This window comes from Argopecten irradians, chromosome 13 (assembly GCF_041381155.1).
Source record: "Argopecten irradians isolate NY chromosome 13, Ai_NY, whole genome shotgun sequence".
Classification (NCBI taxonomy): Eukaryota; Metazoa; Mollusca; class Bivalvia; order Pectinida; family Pectinidae; genus Argopecten; species Argopecten irradians.
In genome coordinates, this window is record NC_091146.1 from 28,235,281 (window position 1) to 28,239,631 (window position 4,351).

At 36.4% G+C, this 4,351-nt stretch overlaps 1 pseudogene; it reads right to left on the reverse strand.

The window, feature by feature from the left end:
• Nucleotides 1-1,018: 1,018 nt before the first annotated feature.
• LOC138305778 (uncharacterized) lies at nt 1,019-1,716 on the reverse strand (annotated as a pseudogene).
• Between the last annotated feature and the right edge of the window lie 2,635 nt (nt 1,717-4,351).

The window sequence follows — 4,351 nt, forward strand, 5'->3', positions numbered from 1 at the left end:
TAATTAGATAAATAAAGATGAAAAAATGATATTCAAATCCGTCTTGATATTTTTTTCTTTCGTAAAAGTTCCATTTATTTGTCATATGACTGAAAAAAATACTTTACCTTATTTCGCCGTCCGTAGATCGCAATTACAAAGCGAAATATTTCATCACAATTCAGTTAGTCTTCTTTACATTCTGTGTAAAAATATGAAAAAATGACCGGTTTTATAGCAAAAAATGACTATAATTACACAATATATTGGGCCAATGAGAAGCGAAAGAAATGGATTTGTCCTATCAGTACTCTATGGTCAGAGTGGTATCGCCTATACCACGTGACTTGACACGATCCGTTGCACTCTCTGTTGTCTGTGTCATAAGACTTCCAGAGTTTCACGAGTCCACACGGAATTACTGTTAGACACTGTGTTTTTGTGACGTGAATGGATGTATGAATCATGTGTTCTTTTTTATTTCTTACAAAAGAAAATATTTTATGTATTCTTCTTGACAAAATGAACCAAATGAAAAAAGGTAAATTGCCTCGTTTATAAGGATACTTACAATAAGCGATGTACGTATCGGTATGGGGGTAACCATTATTCTCCATAGTTTTTGTGTTTTTGAATATTTAATTAGCATGCTTAAATTACATGATTGTTTCGTATTACAACTTTTGATTATTATTTTGAGATCAGAACTTGAGAGAATACAATAGACGCAAAATATGGAATGTTCTATGAATAATGGTTGCTCCCCTTTCAATACGTATACCGTTTATTGTAAGTTTCTCTGTTAAAAGTTACAAAGAACAAAGACACAATTAAGTTCAATAACTTTAATTCGTTCCTTGTCAATATCACAACAACGAAATTCAAACTGTATATCTACATAGGCATTATAAAATATTTACTAGTGACTACAATATATACACACATGTAATGTCAGTCTTCGTACGTGTAGTAATTTGACAAGTAACTCGTAAGAAAAAAAACCTCGCATATGGTATTATTAATGTTAGTGCCACTCGGTGATAAAAGTTTTCTTCATAAAATCACTAGTTCAGAACCTGATTTGGATTGCATTCAAAACACCTTAACATTCCTTCTTGGTTTTGATGGTCATCTCTCGTTACACAAAACTCAACATTGTCTAGAATGTCTCCGATGTATTCAGGCATTATTAACATACAGTCTTTCAATCTTCTCCATTGTTCGAAATTTAACGCCACGCCCGATTTAGTGGGTTGAATTCTTGAATTGTCGTCAAAGCTGGGCATGAACCAGCGTCGGATGTTAACTCGAGCATATCCAATCTTCAATGACACATAATTATTACGCCCCAGATCTATCATTAAGTCAACGTCTTCACCCCTAAGGTATTTCTCTATAGCTTCATCAACGTCTTTACAGTGCCAAACCTGTAGGTTGTTCCATTGTTGGGGACTGAGAGTCACGCCTTTCTTTGTAGGAAATAATGTTTCTGATTCTGACGTGTCATACAACCTGACGTGAACAAGAATTTTCCCTCGGAATTTGTTTGCGACTACATAGCAGTCGTTGCCTATATCCAATCTGCAATAATCACCATTGTCTCGATGATATGTCTGTGTTATCCTGTTGAAATGTTTTCACAAGGTCATCTAAGTCAGTGACCAATGGAATATTTTCGTCAGTGTTTCCACATTTTGTGTCCATGCTTTCAGAGTGCACTAAAACACTATCTGCCATGTCTTATATGTTTTGTCAGTGACAACTTATGTTTTTCCTCAGAGAGAAAATTATGTGTTCATTTAGTAACGTACGACTTTTATACACCATATAATGACGAAAATTCTGTGATCAAGCCAATGAGATATAAGGTACCCTTTTAACATTTAATATGCTTGGTAGTACCATTATAATTATGATGTCACCGAGGAGTCGTCGACTTTTATACACCTATAATAACGAAATTTGTATGAACCAATGAGATATAAGGTACGAATTATTCTGCTTGAGTCAACCATTATGATGATAGTCGTACGTACGGTATACACCATATAATAACGAAATTCTGTGATAACCAATGAGATATAAGGTACCATTTTAACATTTAATATGCTTGGTAGTACCATTATAATTATGATGTCACCGGGGAGTCGTACGACTTTTATACACCATATAATAACGAAATTCTGTGATAAACAATGATGATAAGGTACCATTTTAACATGTAATATGCTTGGTAGTACCATTATAATTATGATGTCCCAGGGAGTCGTACGACTTTTATACTTATAATAATGGAATTCTGTGATCAACCAATGAGATATAAGAGCTGTTACCATTTTAACATTTAATATGCTTGGTAGTACCATTATAATTATGATGGCACCGAGGAGTCTTACGACTTTTATACACCATATAATAACCCTATAACTATAACGGTACCGAGGAGTACCATCAAAATTATGATGGAAGCGGTACATGCTGCTCCCACACCTTCCCTATAATCTGTTTTAGAATCTGGCTTAGTATTATCACCAAATTTAGGTTTGCCGTTAGAAGGGCCACAAAAGGTTGGGTTCCTAGGCTGACCAAATTTACTGTGGTGCTGTTTTTGTCTTCGAGAACTGCTTTTAACAAAAGAGCCTTTGTGGATGAGAGCTTGATCATCAGTCATTGTAACTGCTTAACTAAGTGAGTTTTTATGTTCGTGTCTCTTCCGGTTCTTCAGGCTTTGAAATAAAGAAACCCTAGAAACACATTAATCCAAAATCTTTTGATCCGAACATTTCGATTGTCTTCTAAAACTCAAATTACCTATCTCTGGATTCCCAGCCATGTGTGTATAAAGGGAAATGAAAAGGCCGATAAAGCAGCTAAGACTGCTCTTCGCCTAGCACAAATACATTTGAAACTACCTTACACGACATAAACCTTACATTCAGTCTGCTATTAAACACCGTTGGCAACATAGGTGGTCTACCGAAACAAACAATAAACTGTTTAAAATACAGCCGGAGAGCCATACTCTAGTCCCACCCTTAGCCGTACCCAAACCCCACCCTAGCCCTCCTCTAACCATATCCTAACCCCTCCCCTAGCCCTACCCTAACCCCACCCTAGCCCTACCCTAACCCCACTCTTGCTCCACCCTAGCTCCACCCTAACCCCACCCTTAGCCCAGAAGATTTTTTTTTCTTATTTTAGTCATTTTGACCCCTTTTGGCCCGCCCATCTACCCTGGAGGTTGGCCAGGACCAATATGGATATGATGCTAAAATGATATCACAGGGTTCTAACCAAGTTTGACCTATTGAAAATTATGTAAATAATGCTCATAAATGGGTTTTTCCAATATCAATAAAAATAGATTTGACCCCTAATCGGGGAAAGTCTGAGATTTGTTTGTTTGTTTGTTTGATTAATTAACGTCCTATTAACAGCTATGGTCATACAAAGGACGGCCTCCCATGTACGCAGTGCAAAATGTCGAGGTTTTGGGAGGACCGGTATATTGTATGTCTTCTTATAGTAAACTTGACAAGCAACACACCCCACCCGGTCACATTATACTGACAACGGGCCCCAGGGCCATGAAATTCACACTTATTTCCTATAACAAATGGGGGGGGGGGGGAACGTGAGACCCCAGGGTCATAAAATTCACAATTTTTGTAAAGGACCTCAAGACCCTTTCAATCTATGAAAAGTATTCGATTCTACCGCATTTCTGGAATTTCAGAAGAAGATTTTTGAAGTTTTAGCCTATTGAACCCCTTTTGGCCCCCCCCCCCCCCCCCCTGGGGGGCTGGGACCATATAATTCACAATTTTGGTAGACCTTTGACTATGGAAGGTTTCTGCAAAATTTCAACAAATTGGTTCAGTAGTTTTGGAGAAGAAGTCGAAAAAGTAAATTGTTATCGCCATACGACAACGCACAACGACGGACAAAAGGTGATTAGAATAGGTCACTTGAGACTTCGTCTCAGGTGACCTAACAATATACTTTAATATGGAAAGTCAATTATATATACTTTTATGTTATATTTGATTATAAAGTTCTTCGTACAAATAAAGCATTTTGACAGAATAAAATATTAGAGTTATCTCTCTTTAATCATACTAGATTATTCACCTGTGAGATGATGATCTGGTTGGTGAAGACAGAATATTACTTCCAGATAACAAAAATGTGGTTTTCTTTTAATAATATTACGTAATTTTTTATGTACTGGGACATGTTTAAATCTTAGCATTCTATCGATAAAAAAATCATCCTCAGAGGAAAATTCTGGATGTGATATTTTAATGCTTTTATAATATTTTGGAATATGTAAGTTTTACATAGATCTGCTTCATAACATCCAATTAAAACG